This window comes from Prionailurus bengalensis, chromosome A2 (assembly GCF_016509475.1).
Source record: "Prionailurus bengalensis isolate Pbe53 chromosome A2, Fcat_Pben_1.1_paternal_pri, whole genome shotgun sequence".
Lineage (NCBI taxonomy): Eukaryota > Metazoa > Chordata > Mammalia > Carnivora > Felidae > Prionailurus > Prionailurus bengalensis.
This window is the reverse complement of record NC_057348.1, coordinates 124,561,916-124,578,570: the sequence shown is the minus strand read 5'-3', so window position 1 is coordinate 124,578,570 and position 16,655 is coordinate 124,561,916. Positions and strand designations below refer to the sequence as shown.

At 42.9% G+C, this 16,655-nt stretch overlaps 1 long non-coding RNA gene across 3 annotated transcripts in view; it reads right to left on the bottom strand.

Annotated features, from left to right (window-relative positions):
- Positions 1-1,415, bottom strand: part of LOC122488087 — a 52,725-nt gene extending 51,310 nt beyond the window's left edge. For 2 of the 3 annotated variants that reach the window (XR_006298566.1, XR_006298568.1), the window contains exons 1-2: positions 1,280-1,415; positions 763-942 (exon numbers count right to left, since the gene is read on the bottom strand). This is a non-coding gene — a long non-coding RNA (uncharacterized LOC122488087). The remainder of the gene's footprint in view (positions 1-762; positions 943-1,279) is intronic. The other variant, XR_006298567.1, reaches the window with a different exon arrangement.
- Positions 1,416-16,655: the final 15,240 nt, after the last annotated feature.

Here is a 16,655-nt window from a genome sequence, read left to right as displayed (position 1 = left end):
TGTGGGAGAGACGGAGGAGGTTTGAAGCTTAGAGACCATATCTTCTTTATGTCCTTCAGACGCTGTGTTATTCACTCTCCATTCCCTCCTCTTCCAGCCCCCTCCACAGCACCTCCCTTCAGAGCACACCTACCCAAATTCATCCTGTGGAGGAACAGTCTCCTCTCCTCCCTGCCCCCCACATCCACACTCAGCTCAGGGCTTACCTTTGTATACCCACACTTACCAGTGCTCCTATTTTCCTAGAACTGTCCCTTATCAACCTCCCCTCTCTTCTGCAATGGAAAAGTAGCAGCAGACAGGGTTTGTTTCCCCCAACAATATACACTATACTTCTTTTCTTAGAAGGCAAAATACCTACCATTGGTTTCAGTTTAAAACATTTTAAAAAATTAGTTTATTGCTTTTAGGTAGATATTAAATTAGGAAGGTGTCCCCAGATATGGAGAATAGTGGCAGGTAAGGATGGTCGCCCCACTTCTGAATCAAATAGTACGTGTTAAGGGTAATAAAAGAAAATAAAGATCTATAGCTGAGCTCCCTGGCTATTCTTCAACTGCATAGGCCCACTACAAATTCAAATTCAAGGAGGAGTAAGAAGGGTGGGCACGTTATGTGACACTCAGGCCCTCCACCTTCCAGTTTAACAAAGAAAACTCTTCTGATTCAAACGATTTCCAAAGTCAGAAAAATGAAACTCAGCGAAGGGTGTGTGTGTTTATGAGTGTTGCAAATCTTGTTAGAAGACACACAATTCCATACCTATTTTGAATGCACATCGCTGAGAAAATGCACGAACTTGAGAAGTAACCTTCACACAAGGTCGGAGTCAGTAGCTCCTTCACCGCTGGGAACCAATCGCAGAACTGGCCATTGCCAAGGCGGCTCCGAGGCCCGGAGGCGGAGGCGTAAGTTGGCAGAGGTGATGGAGAGGGACGGAAGCTGGGAGAGAAAAATAGAAAAGAAAATAGGGATATTTGAATACCATCAGACGTCGCTTCAGGTACATTTTGCTGTCTTAGCTGTGTGAGTCAGCCTGGCCGCAAACAAGCTATAAAAGGCACCGGTAGGGCCGGCTGCAGAGTGCGTATTTTGGGTCCGCAGCCCTGCCCACGTAGGAGCTCCCGGTGCGGCAGCTGCGCTTTCCCTAAATAAGGCACGGGCTGCGGGCACCCCCAGGGTCCAGTTAGAGCCACTCATCTCCGAGCGCCCACCCCCACCTCCCCGCCTCCAGGGAGGGGCAGGGGTGTCACTAGCTTATTTGCATAATAGTTCTTACTCCCGTCCTCAGCGCTTCGGAAAATGAGAGTTGAACGTCAAGTAGAAAATCTTGTTAATCAAACTCAAATGCCTCGCTCAGCCAAGGAAACGGAGTAAATGAGCTGCTGCGGTAATCAAGTTCCAATTCTTATCTAAAGCCAGGGGCAGGCCGCCCCAAGGAGTGGAGGTTATAAATGTGGGCAAGTCTCCCCCTAGTGGACGAACGGCATCACCTTTCCCTCGCAAGCCGGCCTGGTCCGGGTGAAACAAAAATTCACAAACATCCGGAAGAGAAGCAGCAAAGGAAGCAGCAAATGTGTTATTGTGACATACATTTCAGTCTTGATTTCCAAGGGGTTCTCTTCGGTGGGAAAACACAACTGAGTTGGAGTTTTTACCCACCATTTGAGAATTTTTACCCTTCGTGTGCTAGTTATTCAACAGCTCGATTTGACTGCCTGCCTCGCCATGAGGAAGGGTAAGCAGAGAGAATGCGCTTTTCTAGAATTGGTTTTGAAAGGCCTACATCACTTCCAAGGGGGTGCTATATTCCGGGACAAGCCAAGGAGGTCTCTGGCGAATAAAGAGTGATTGGGGAAAGATGATCCTGCTGTCATGGACGGTATGAGTCCTGATGTCCTTGCCCCTTGTACAATGGTATGTCAGTAACCTCACCAGACTGACAATCTGTCATGGGGCATCCTTGTATGGGCCTCTTCTGCCAACTCTACCTCTGTTTGAACCAACAGCCATGCCCTCTACTCTTCCAAAAAGATAGACAAGGTGAGTCATCTATGTCCTTGACTGATCTTGACCAGCCCTTCCATAGTCTGCTCCAGCCATTCTTGACTTTCAGTAGGGAAACCTGAATCTACGGATGGCCCTCAAAAGAGTTTCTGGGATTCTGAATATATCTACAAGTGCACTTTTGTAAGTGTGTGTGTGTGGATGTGTTTGTCTTTTTGGATGAAACCTTACACCCTGGGAATTCATGAGATTTTCACAGTATCTGTGACCTGAGACACATTATAAAACACTGATGAAAAATCTCACTTCACTGGAAATCTCACTCCACTAGCCACAGCAGCCATAGGGTACTTAAGCTGTAAGAGTCAGAATGTCTAAATTCAGATCCAACTGAGATTCATTAGGAAAGTAACTTTATCTCTCCAAGCCTCAGTTTCTGCATCTGTAAAATGGGAATGGTAACCATAGCATTTAATCCACTGACTTAATGCAAAGATTAAATGATACAGTGTATATAATGCACTTAGCAACTTTCCTGACACATAATTGACTCAGTAAAGGTTGGACTTTATTACTCTGAGGAACCCCTTTAAACATGTGTAAAATGTTAGGTTCTTTAAAATCCCAGTGTGTGTATCATGCACTTTCCAACAATTTTATGATTTTTTGGATGAGGAAAAAGGGTTATATTTGTGTCTTTTGTTAGGAAAATGTGTAATTTCTTTAAAATAACCTAAGTATCCAGAGTGATGAACTAGGTCATAGAATTATGTAGTGATATAATTTTAAAGTAAATGGAGATGTGAATTATCATCTAATCATATGTCCTTCAATGCTATTTTATAGATACCGTCATCAAGATGCATCTTGAAGAAGGACTTGTACAGGTCACTCCAATTTTGTGGCCACAATCCAGGACCTAATTCTGAGCTAGTTTTACCACAGTTCTCAGAGAACTTTTTAGCCTTTTTTTCTCCCATTTCACGAGATTCTCAAAGGTCTATAAAAGAGAAGATTGAGAATGCCTGTCCTGTAGGAAACATCACCATCTATCAGAACTCTGTTCAAATCCCTGACTTCCTAGACCCTTTGGATCAAAACCAGTATTTTTTTTCCTCTGAGCATTGTGTATCACAGTCTCCTCACTGTTTATCTTACTTTTATGATGCATATCACATTATATTTCTCTTTTTGTCCCAGTAGAGCATAAACTTCTTGAAGACAGGAGATATGACCTTGAATCTAATAGAATCTGACAAAATAATGTTTCACGAAGGAAAGGAGAGAAGGTACAAAGGTATTGAAGGGCACCTATTTCATTGATGAACTTGAACCTGAAAAACTCCAGAGGACCTAAGAAAGGCCCATCACTCATTGCTGACACTTTCTCCTGGAGTCATCTGGAAATAATATGAACTATAATCAGCCTGTAATCACAGCCAACGGCACAGAAAGGTTAGAGCTGGGCTGTGAGAAAAAAATCCAAGGCCCATTCACATCTTGGGGACAGGACTCTAGAAACTCAGAAGGGCAAAAGATGATCCAAGCCTGAAAATAGAATATATAGCAAGGATTGTTTCATAAGAGCATGGCAAAAGCCTGGCTTCTTGATCTAGACCCGCAAGTGAAAGAACAGAGCTGAAAAAATACCAGGCTTGGTCCATACATCTGAGATTGGACAGGACCAAAGGAGGGGCTGAGATCTCCAGCTTTGAAGATGAGTAGCCATGTGGGAAGAAATCAGCTAGGATCCGATGCTCCCTGCTCTATCTTCTGCTGTTTCTCAGCCTTTCCTCTTGCTGCACCTCAGATTCTGCCACGATGGGAGAGGCATGGCCACACTTTCTGCCAGGACAACAATTGTCTTCTTGGAGTAAAGGCTGTTAACCTAAGCTTAAATCCTTCTTTGCCTCCCCTGAATGAATACACGCATAAAAAGGGGCTGCAGAGCACTGTGTGTCTGAATAGAGGATCTGTAGGTTTCATGAGCTTCTCGGAGAGGTCTGTGATTGAAAAGGAATGAATAGTAGCTGCTCTAGTCTCTCAAGTCCTCACCGCTCCCCCAAGCCCTCCCAGAGGGATCGTATTCCTTTCAGACGTCTAAGAGTGACAATTTTTTTTATCGACTCCCTGGACAGTCTTCCCTTTTGTCAGACCAGGAACTGCAGACACCAGTGTCTCAGGGAAGATTCCCCAAGTTGCTGCACATCCAGTGTTCTGCGAAGAGGATTCTGGATGTCTGAAAAGGCAGTCTGCCAGAGAATCCTAAAGGAGCCTAAATCATCACTAACCCAAGAGAAACTCATGAAACACAGTGCAAACTTGTTGACCCCAAAGTGTTCCTTTGACACAACAGATAGAATAGCTCACAGAAAGTTTGGGGTAATGTGCTGAGAGTCATTAGGAATGAATCGTAATTCATTCATCTTCAAGTCAGCTTTTGATCTTGACAAAAGGCAAAAGCTACTTACTTCATTGTATCTTTAAATTATCTGGAGACCTGCTTTTCAATCGCTGGACAAAAGGGGTGATGTGTTTGTGTCTTTTTCACCAAAGAAACTCACATTCCAGAACAAAAGGACATTGTCAAGATTCCACTGCTCAGAGACAGAGAATTTACAGAGTGTTGTTTGAGGTTCTGGGGTTAATTAAGCACTGAAATTTATCAGAGAGTAGCATGAGATGGAAACATTTATTTTCTGTGGGATTTAGATCTATTCCAGCCTTTAGTAAATTGCAGATGTTACCGCAGTGCCCAGGTCCCAAGAGTAAGAATAAAAGAGAGTAATCTAAATGCTACAGCGGATTCACTTACCCAAATTAGTAGCTTTTGAAACAGCATTTGGGTCTCCTCTGGTGTTAGATGCCCAAATCAGTAAGGTCACCCTTCCATCCACCGTCTCCTGAATAAAATCTGCTGTGAAGAAGGAAGGTAAATATCAGTGGAAATCAGGATGATTCCTAGGGATTTGAGGAGAAACTGTGTCTCCAAGGACGCTGGTGTGGACAGTTGACATCTGTGAGAGACACAGCCGGGTGCCTGATGAAAGCCATCGTCTCTTCTGTAGTACACACAGCCATTTTGCTCTGAGATGTTAAAGAACACAAAATTACATTGTCAAACTTTGTTCAAGCTAAGAATGATGGTAGGACACAATCCAGGCTGCTGAGACATAAGCAGAAGTTGGGAAATTTTTTCCAAAAGGTGCAGCTAATCTGTGCCTTTTGACCTCTGCTCTTCCTCTTCTTTCCTTCTGGAATGGAAACAAGATGCTGAAGGTGAAGGAGCTACCTGGCACTGACCAGGAGACATGCATGGAGACAAAATTCACAATGCTAGGAAAAAGGTACAAAGTGCTAGGGTCCTTGCTAGGGCCACAGAACCACCCTATCAACCCTGGACTTCTACTCCCAGTCTTTCTTTGTCATACAAGGCATTGTCTCCTACTTGCAACCAAATGCAGTCCCTACAAGATGCAGTGTCTCTACTGTCCTGATGCCTTGAGGCTCCAAACCCCCTCTGAAACTTAGATGCCAATCAGGAGTGAGAGAGAGAGACAGTGGGAGAGGGATGGAGAGATATGATGAAACTATGTTTTTTTCTCTCTCGATTATCAAATTGAATTAGACAACATTTCTGGACCTCAGTGAGAGGGAAGCTCAAAAAAACAAGTTAATTTTTATTTTAGAAAAAATTAAAGGATTTATTTTGCACATTTGCTTTACAACTTCTAAAATTCATACATGCTACAAAAGCGCAGCATAACGAAGAGCTTAACTACAATGCACATTTACAAAGAGACCCTTACTGGTGGCATCTTCTTCCTAAGGCCCCAGCTGTCCCTCTTTGCTGTTTGGGGGCCCACTTTTCCTCTCTCTGCTGAGATCTTTCTACTATCTTCCTTTCTCTCCGTGTCCCAGGGTCTTGAAGCCCTGTCATGTCAGCTGCCCAGAGGAAACATTCAAAATTCCTATTAATTTATTTGGTAGCAACTTAGCCTCCTATGTTGTATCACCTCCTATCTCTTCCATTTCATAGTGAACGAATTGGTAATACACTTTCCGTGACCAAATGAGCAGTCTTTAGCTTTGCCTTGACAACTTCCCAAGCCTCTAAGTTTTTAGGCTGGGCTTAGGGTCAAAGTAGGAGGGCTTTCCTCCTCCCAACCGTGACTAGAAGCACAGAGCAGCGTGCAAGGGCAGGGCAGTCATGTGGAACCTTTCTACTCTTAACATTCCAAAGTAACTGCATGTAGGTTAGGGGTTTTGTCCCCTCTTTTATTTTTTTAACTTTTTTAAAAAGTTTATTTATTTATTTTGAGAGAGAGACAGAGAAAGACAGAGAGGAGCAGAAAGAAAGGGAGAGCGAATCCCAAGCAGGCTCTACACTGTCAGCATAGAACCTGATGCAGGGCTCGAACTCAGGAACTGTGAGATCATGACCTGAGCTGAAACCGAGAGTTGGACCTTAACCAACTGAGCCACCCAGGCACCCCTATTTTCCCCTCTTTTAAAGTTTATTTTGAGAGACAGTGTGAGTGAGGGAGGGGCAGAGAGAAAGGGAGAGAGAGAATCCCAAGCAGGCTCTGTGCTGTCAGTGCAGAGCCCGATGTGGGGCTCAATCTCATGAACCATGAGATCATGGCCTGAGCTAAAATCAAGAGTCAGATGCTTAATGCACCCAGGCACCCCAAAATTAGGGGTTTTTCCCCTCTTTTAATAGACATATTCGTCTAAACCCTGGCAGTGCTAGAGACCCAATAATCAAGGATTAAAGCACACTTTCAATGGTAAGAATAACACAGAACTAGCTATTTGAGCTCAACTCACTAACTCAGTGGCAAGAACCAGAAATCCTTTCTCTTTGGGAGCTTCCTGGGAACTGTAGCCCTTTCCCTGCCTCAGTTTCCACACTCTCAGTGGCTCCTGACTCAGGCATGAGCTAGCACTTCCCTGGGCGACACTCCAATCTCTCTTGCCTTCACAGCCAGAACTTCTCTTCCAACTAAAGTTGCCAACTGCTTGACAGCCATCCTCATTGGACTGGAGCCAGCTGAAGCCCACACTGAATCCCACTGAATCTCGCTAGCCAGTCTTCAAGTGTCTCCTGGGCCATGTCCTCAAGAGGGGGGTGTGTTCCTTGATAAAGTGTCAGGGCAGAGCAGCCCCAGGGACTCTTCCACCTGCCTTCCCCCTAATACACACACACACACACACACACTTGCTACTACTGTGAAGAGGAGGGGTGTCCAGCTCCAGGCTGATTACTGCCTCTCTTGGATCAGGTCACTGCCCTCTCTGCCTCTTCTCAGCAAGTATTGCCAAACCTCTGCACCCCCGTCTCCACTGGGAGGCAGTGCAATGAAATGGTTAAATCATGGGCTTAAAAGCTCATAAAATTGGCCTTACTTCCCAACTTGCTGCTTTTTAGCCAAGTGACTATGAAGAAGTTACTTAACCTTTCTGAGCCTCAGTCACCTCATCTTTAAAATGGGATTAATGATTATCCATGTGATTTTTAAAAAGATTATGTAAGATGATATGGGTGAAGTACTTAGTAATAGGGCTGACTCCTCATAGGTGTTGATAAATTGATGCTTCCAGTGATGGATTTCTTCCTTTTGCAGTTAATGTGGAGGCTGGAAAGCCAGCACACACACACACACACACACACACACACACACACACATGCCACTTGCTGGTCTCTCTTTAGTGGGGACTAGTCCCTCTCCAGCAAAGTAGGGCCTGAGTCTCCTTCTATTCACCCCCCTCAGTCATTTTTTTCTTGGTTCCTCTCACCAGGATCTGATACAACATTTAAAAAAGAGAAGGTAAACTCTGAAATATGGAGGCTTGGTTCCCCCTAGTTAGGCTGGTGATGCTCTTTGGGGCAGAGTGAAGGCCAAGCAAACAGAGAAACCACTGGAACCAGACAGTTTGAAATAAGTCCTCTAAAAGAATTACAAAGAAAAGTCATGGGATTCAGACCAGAAAAAAGGTGACCACGTGGATGGGTGACTTGAGATGGGCTTTGAAAGAAAGGATTTTCACGCGCAAAAGGTAGATGGGAAAGTCAGTGTGTGCAGAAAGGGAAGCAAGAGCAAAACATCAGAGTTTGGAAATTATGGAGTCTAGTCAATGTGGCTAAATCAAGAGCTAAATTTCTGGCTTTTCAAAGCAAAGTTTGGCCTCTGTTGATGTCTGGCTAAGCTTTTGTCCTTTCTGCCCATTCATTACAATGGAGGCCAGGAAAAGGTCCTTCTGGGAAAATGTAGACAAGTTGAAGAAAAACTGAAAAATCAGCTTGGTGACCTTGCTGGGTTTCTCTATGGAATCTGTACCTCCTGTAAATGAGAAGCCATTATAATGTTCCCATTTGACCCCATGTTGATATATACATGTGATCTTGCCTATACATATGTGTATGGTATGTGTGTCTTTATTAATATATATTATATATTATTATATTATTAATTATATATTATTATATTATATATTAATATACATGTATACTATACATGTATATTATTAATGTATTAATGTACATGTATACATATATTATTAATGTATTAATGTACATGTATACATATACATGTATATTAATATATACATATATTATATGTACAAATATGTGACTGGAATTATATACGCCCATGTGTTTATCCCTGGTTGGTAAGATTGTGGGAAATTTAAGTAAAGATCCCTGTTTCCTAACTTTCTTTTTTCCATCTTTTCTCACTTAACAAATATTCAGTGAGGTGAGCTTGTTTGGACAAGAAGCCCACGTATGAAATAAACGGAGCTTTAGAAAACAAAAACAAAATGCACCTTGTTCATGTTACTAGTTGGCTTGCAAATGTCAGGGAACTTGTGGAAACAGAAGTAACATTAGTTAAATAAGATTCTACCCATAGCAGAAAGATTTTATTAATAAGCCCCCCTCCAGGCTACGTTTTCAGAGCAGACCCATGAAATCTTTAAAAGCTTATTTTAGCAATCCCCCTGAGATTTCCCAGCAGCTCCAGAGGAGTAAATTGAGAATAACGATTTCAAGGGAATTGGCCTCTGCTCCTCTTCCTCTGCCCCCATCCCAGCCCCACTGCACGTCACCACTGACTCCTAGGTGACATAGAAGAGGAACTGAGTGAGCTGCTATCTAGTTGTCTGACATTTTTGCCCATCTCTGACTTAACCCACCTGAAGAACATGCACCTGCGGCTTGCAACTTTACTCAGATTATGAGAGCAGTTTTGCCCAAAGGTTATTCATTGTTCATATAGAAACAGAGACAGTGAGTTAGAGTTGAGAACAGAAGGACAGAAAGGAGACATACCACACATGGCCCTGAAGGTATTGGGAATGAGTTTAGCTTTATTCTAAATGTAGAAAGAATGCATTAGAGATTTGGAGCAAGGCAGTGCCATGATCTAGTTAAGAAGGTCCTCTTACTGCTTTGTAGAGAATTAACTGGTGTGAAATGGAAGCAGGAGGACGAGTTTAGGGAGTGGTCTAGGAAAAAGATGATGTGTTAAGCTCACACACATACATGAATAAATATATACATATACATGCATATATACATATATACATACTCAGAAATATCTATAGACACATGTATTTCTGTTTACTTGAAATCAATGGCTACTATACTATGCCCTTATGTAGTTCTATTTCTTGTAACAATTATTTTTTCATCTTCTCTGAAAAATTCTTTTTGACAGGCATGTAGTGTTTCATTGAATGGATGTGGCATAGGTTATTGAACTAAATTTTTGGTGTTTGTTATTTCTTTCCAGTTCTTATTGTAACGGATTATACTTTCACTAATGTGTTTGCCAAAAGATTGTTGAGCATGTCTCTGGTTATTTCCGTCTCTGGTTATTTCTTTTTGTTTAAAGTTTATTTATTTATTTTGAGAGAAAGAGAGACAGAGAGAGAGGCAGAAGGGCAGAGAGAGAGGGGGAGAATCCCAAGCAGGCTCTGCAATGTCAGCACAGAGCCCAATGCAGGGCTCAGACCCACAAATCGAGAGATCATGACCTGAGCTGAAATCAAGAGTTGGATGCTCAACCGACTGAGCCATCCAGGTACCCCTCTGGTTATTTCTTTAGAGTTAATTATTGAAGTGCACTGGGTCAAAAGTTTTCTTTTTATGGGTTTTGACACAGAATGCCAAACTGCTCTCCACAATGGCTGCCCTAATTTATACCTATACCAGAAGTTTATGATGGTGCCCAACTTCATATACTCTCCCATATAATTTAAATTTGCCAAGTTAAGGGGCACCTGGGTGGTTCAGTCGGTTAAGCATCAGATCTCGTGGCTCAGGTCATGATCCTGTGGTTTATGAGTTGGAGCCCTGCGTCAGGCTCTGTGTTGACACCTCAGAGCCCGGAGCCTGCTACATATTCTGTGTCTCCCTCTCTCTGGCCCTCCCTTGCTCATGTTGTGTCTCTCTGTCTCTCTCAAAAATAATTAAACATTAAAAAAAATAATAAAATACCCTTGCCAAGTTAATGGACAGAAATCTTGCAGTTATTTTTTTTAATTTTTTTTTTTACTCTTTATTTTTGAGAGACAGGGAGAGACAGAGAGATACAGAGTGCGAGTCGGGGAGGGGCAGAGAGAGAGGGAGACAGAGAATCCGAAGCAGGCTCCAGACTCTGAGCTGTCAGCACAGAGCCCGATGTGGGGCTTGAACTCACGGACCATGAGATCATGAGCTGAGCTGAAGTTGGACGCTCAACCGACTGAGCCACCCAGATGCCCCTCTTGCAATTATTTTAAGTGGTATTTCTTTGATTATTAGTGAGGCTAAATATATAGTGTCCTTTTTAATTTATTTTTTCTGTGCATTGTCTTAAAGTAGAGCAGAGAGGGGCACCTGGGTGGCTCAGTCGGTTAAGCGTCCGACTTCGGCTCAGGTCATGATCTCACAGTTCATGGTTTCGAGCCACGCGTCAGGCTCTGTGCTGACAGCTCAGAGCCTGGAGCCTGCTTCGGATTCTGTGTCTCCCTCTCTCTCTGCTCCTCCCCTGCTCATGCTCTGTCTCTGTCTCAAAAATAAAATAAAAACATAAAAAAAAATTTTTTTTTAAAAAGTAGAGCAGAGCATTCCTTAAATTATGGACCTAAGACCATAAATCATGCACAAAAACTTGTGCCAGTTAGTAAATTCTCTGTGACTTATTGAGCTATTTCTTGCATCTATCTGACATCTAGGTTGCCTCATGCCATCTCACTTGCTGAGCAAGCCTGGAATGAGTGTAAATAAAAATAAATGCTTTGAAAGTTGGTTCAAGTTGCTATCTTGTATGTGAAACGTGGTGCTTAACAAATGATCCTACAACACTCTTGTGAATGCCATGCTGGTCTCGCTGTAAAATTAATTGAACAATTAGAGTTTGTGGCTCTCTAGTGAAGCAAGGAAACTCAAAGTTTCAGGCAAGCTGTGTGAGCAAGGAAGCAGCATCGCCAAGAGACATATTATAGAAAACGGCTCTCAAAGGCCATCCTTCATGATGGTACCAGGATTGCCTGAATTCAGCCGTGGAGCCGTGCCGTCTGAAGCCTCACTTAAATGTAGCCGTGGCTTGCTACCTGTAGGAAGAAAGAAGTCATGCTCACTTTTTATTGGCAAAACGTTAAAAATGTGAGAACTTAGAAAGGGCTTATAAGTTAGGGGATATAAAAGCGGAGAGACTGGTAGTAAAATAAGTGAACAATTTTGTGGTTTTCATTTCTGAGGTCTAGTCCTGAGCTTTTATTGACTCAGAAACAAATAGGTAAATCATTCACTGAAGTTCTAAGGCTCAGTCTGAATAGCTTTTGACTTTAATCCTGTACTGCCTAAATTGCAGCAGGATTGGGGTTGATGGGCATGCGTTTCTTTCAATAAATATGAAAAAGGTAGAAATCCCTTTCCTCATCTTGTTTTCTTTATTGAATCCTGTAACCTTGGAAATAAGACCGCTGGAATTAACGTAACTTTTATTTCTTCAAACGCTAGGGAATCATGGCTCTCAAGACCCTACCACATCCCTGGGTTAGGAGTCAGGATTAAATCTCAGCTGTTGACACTTCACACCAAATCACTGTGCTCCCAAGGACATCATTCAAGCGACGTTACCCCTCAAACCATGTCATGGGAAAACACAGTATACCAGGATTTTTGATCTTTTTCTTCCTGGGGGAATGTAACACAGTCCTAGAAGGATGGAGCCTTTGAGCAGAAGAAGAAAAGAGGAAATAACATTTACTAAGCACCTTCTATGTACCAGGCCCTCTAGCTGTGCCTCATATGTTTTACTGCAGTTAATTCTCATAACAATCCTCCGAGATAGGTACAGATAGCCCCATTTTCCTAATGAGGAAACTGGGGATCAGAGTAGTCAAGGAGCAGGTCCGTGGCCCCACAGCCAGAAGTAAATTTGGACCTGTGTGACTTGAAAGCCTATGAACCTTCTACTGCCCATTGAACATTCTGGATTTCAGGATCTGGGGAAAACTCCCCCTTCACTCAGGATGGAAGATAGAGGAGAGCAGGAGAAACCGGTGTGCCCAAGCCCAGCCTGAAAGGCCTTGACGCACAATTTGGCTGCACCTCTGTCATGTGCAGGTGAGGACATGGAAGCCCGGGGACGCAGGCCCAGTTTCCGAGAAGCAGGGACCAAAGTGAGGATTGGTGAAGGGATGCAGGCTGGCGGGGGGGAAGAAACTAAGCAGAGATGTGGTTTGGGGCTCCCGGCTGACAGCCAGCACTAGCTGCCCGACTTGTGAGAGGCCGTTGTGGATGTCCCCAGCCCCAGCGCAGCCTCTGCTGCTGACACCATGTGGAGCAGAGACAGGGCATCCTCCCTGAGCCCTGCCCAAAGTCCTGCCCCTGAGAGTCGTGGGCAATGTCATGGTTTTGTCTTCAGCCAGCCACTAAGTTTTGAGGTAGTTTTTTGTTTTTTTTTTTTTCTGCGATGATAGATTGCTAAAACATCTGCAAAGCCTGTATCTGATGGGGGGGAGAACATTCCCTAAAGCAAAGTCTAATTACTGTTTCCAACAAAGGGGAATGTTAACAAAGGGCATGTTAATCCCCTTTATCTGTTTCAGCCATCCCAACCCCCAACCTGCCCTCTGATCACACCAGTGTGTGCTCTGTCTTTAGGAGTCTGGGTTTTTGTTGTTGTTTGTCTCTGTTTCTTCGTGTATCTGTTTTGTTTCTTATATTTCATGTACGAGTGATGTCATGTTGTAGCTTTGTCTTTCTCTGTCTGACTTACTTCACTCGGCATTATATCCTCTGTATTTGTGTGTCTGTGTACTCTGTGTGTCTGTGTGTGCCCAGCACGTCTCCATGGGAGGGTTCATATTCTATGTATATATCCATGTGTGTCGAGTGTTCCCAGAACTGTGCACCTGAGGGGCGGCGGTGGGGGGGCGGGGGGTGGGGGGTGGGAGGTATGTTGGCTCTATGTCTCCCCCTGTATGTCTGCGTAGCTGGTGTCCCTGGACTGTCTGTGTGCATGGTGTGCCCTATGGACATCCTTGTGAGTCTATGTCACTATTTTCTGTGTGCCTCTGGACTCTTCTCTCTCTCTCTATTTCCGTTCTGAGGATGTTCCTCCCGTCCTGTGGTGTGTCCAAAACAAACAAACAAACACACACACAGACAAACAAACAAACAAGAAAAGGAAAGGAAAGAGAAAAGAAAAGGAAAGGAAAGGAAAGGAAAGAAAAGAAAAGAAAAGAAAAGAAAAGAAAAGAAAAGAAAAGAAAAGAAGACATGTTACATAGTCTCTTAGAGACAAGACCTTGGACCTCTGCTCCTTAAAATCTGCAGTCTGATTCCCCTGAGAGCATATCTTACTACCTTTGGATTCTGTCAGTCATTTTCCCTGAAATTCTACTTGTAGGAAGAGAGCATTGGCTAGGCCTGGCCAGGCTTGGAGGCCCATCCCTGACCTGGGAATGAGTATCAGACAATCAAATGCTTGGATATAGGAAGCTGAATCTCAGGTGGTACAACGTGCATCTTGTGTCCTGTGGAAGCATCCTGAGGGGATGCTGGGTTGTTACGTCCTGCTTCTCTCAACCTTGACCTTTCCTACTCTTCTCCTTTCTGAGGCCTGCTTATGCATTTCTTTTTAGACTCGAATTCTGTGAACTCTTTGGATGCTTGCAACCAGAGAGCCTTACCTAATACACAAATTTTGAGAGGAAGTAGCCTCGGAGCATAGTTCTAATTTAGCACAGGAGGAAACTGAGGCCACGGGAGGTCGAGATTCACTGTTCCAGGTGGGTAGCCAGAATCAGAGTCCAGGCTTTCTGATGTTCAGCCCAGTGCATGTCCTCTATTCCAAAAGGGAAGCAAGTCTTGGGATGGAATTTTCATTTTGCAGATGGGGAGAATGAAGTCGAGCCCATATAGGGGGAGTGCTTCTATGGTCAGAAGAGACCCAGACCCTGAAGACGGGCCAGCCTCAACACTGCAGCTACTCAACGTCCAGTCTTCTCTAAAGAGACACTCCAACTGTGACCAAAAAATCTAAACTACTCGCCAAGGTAAGTAGTTACCTTATGTTTTGAATCATTAGTAAAGAAATACATTTGTCTCTCCCAATTCAATTCTAAAAACTAATGGGAATTTAGGTTGTAATAAATGAGTTAATTGGGAAAGTAATGTGCCTACTTAGTAGAAGGTCTCAGAAGCGTGACAAAGGCCCTGGAGTACATTCATGAGATGCTCTTAAAACCCACATAACAAAAGGATTTACACTTTTAAACCATGAATTAAAAACTATGAATCTATTATTCATGAAATGACTTACATTAGTCAAGCAATTTCTACTTTCTTTCTCTTTCTCATCCTTAAGTTACCGATGTGTTTCTCAATTTTCTCTGCTGAAAATCATTTTTTCTTTATGTCTCCTCTCTTTATTTGTCGAGAAGATATGTCCTTCAAACTAAAGACATATCTTATTTTCTACAACATCTGTTGGTGTTGAATCTATCCACACTGCTTAGATGTTTATAGACTCTGGCTATATTAGTTTTTCATTTCTGAACTTTTACAGCGCTCATATTCTGGCAATTAAATACAGTTTCTTACTTTGCTACTTCCCACCTGTGCTTTCAGCTTCAAGATTACATTTTCATGGATGGTAATAAATCTTTTTCCATCTTTTACATGCCTCATTGTTCACACAGAGTTGTAAGACAAGAGATTTTTTTTTCATTGATTCATTTCTTCAACAAATATTTATGGAGAACCTTCTAGGTCCTAGGAATGGTTCTCACCTTACTGCTCCCCACGTGAAGATGATGGCATTCTGGCTTCACAAAGTGAATGAATCAATCAGTGCCTCTCTCAAGTCTTTACTCATTCAAGTGTCCCATCACCAAAAAGGGGAATTAGTCAGCTAAGGCATTATGGAGCCTGAGGCATATCCAGGTGACACATTCTAAGAAGAAAATTCACAGAACTTGACAATAACAAGTTAAAATACTCAGGGTCGGGGCGCCTGGGTGGCGCAGTCGGTTAAGTGTCCGACTTCAGCCAGGTCACGATCTCCCGGTCCGTGAGTTCGAGCCCCGCGTCGGGCTCTGGGCTGATGGCTCAGAGCCTGGAGCCTGTTTCCGATTCTGTGTCTCCCTCTCTCTCTGCCCCTCCCCCGTTCATGCTCTGTCTCTCTCTGTCCCAAAAATAAATAAAATAAAAAAACGTTGAAAAAAAAATAAATAAAATAAAATACTCAGGGTCTTTGAATACAGAGAGGTTGAAAGATCCAGGCTAGGAATCTGAAGACATGAGCTTTGCTTCCAGTTCTGCTAAGACCAATTTTGTGACAGCAGTCTACTCAGCCACCCTGAACTTTGGTATCTGAAAAATTGGGAAGATGGACTAGACATTCTCTAAGTTTCTCTTCAGGTCTAATATTCTATGAACAAAGAGCAAGGTAAAGTTCCTCTGTTTGCTAACCAGAAACAACAGGATAAAATTAGGAACATTAAAATTAAGGGTAGTTGCGGGAGATAGTTCCCCTAGTTCCCCTTAGTAAGACCTTCAAGGAATATCGAGTTGTTCTCAAAGAGGAGAGTCCTCCCTGATTAAAGGAATTTAACAATAAATCCTGACAAATATCATGACACATACTGCCAGTGTCCTAAGAAAGCCTTTGGAAAAAGTAAAGAGAATAAAGGAAGGAAACAATGATAAATGGGCTTTTTTCTTTCTGGAATATCTATTACTGTATAAAAGAATTTTACTAGTCCCCAGAAATATACCATTCTTTGCTTCTTAAACAGAATCAAAAGAAATGAGATGATGGTAGACTAGATTTGCAAAGTGTTCAATTAGAGTGACAAATTTACAAATAAACCCTTTTTCTACACAGGACTGCAGCTCCAAGACATCAAGTATGTTTGCTATTTTGTACAGCACATCAGAATGTTAAGTTAACGAGACACAGGAGTGAATAATATGTCAACATAACGATAAGCCTGAGTGACAAAGTAATCGAATATGAGGAAAACATTTTTGGAGCAAAGTGGTAACAGCTGCAATAAGGCATGAGATAAATTGTGCAGGATCCATTTAGCTCAGGAGACCCAAGTGAGAGGGGGAAAAAAAAAAAAGTAGCAGCCGGAGTTGAACA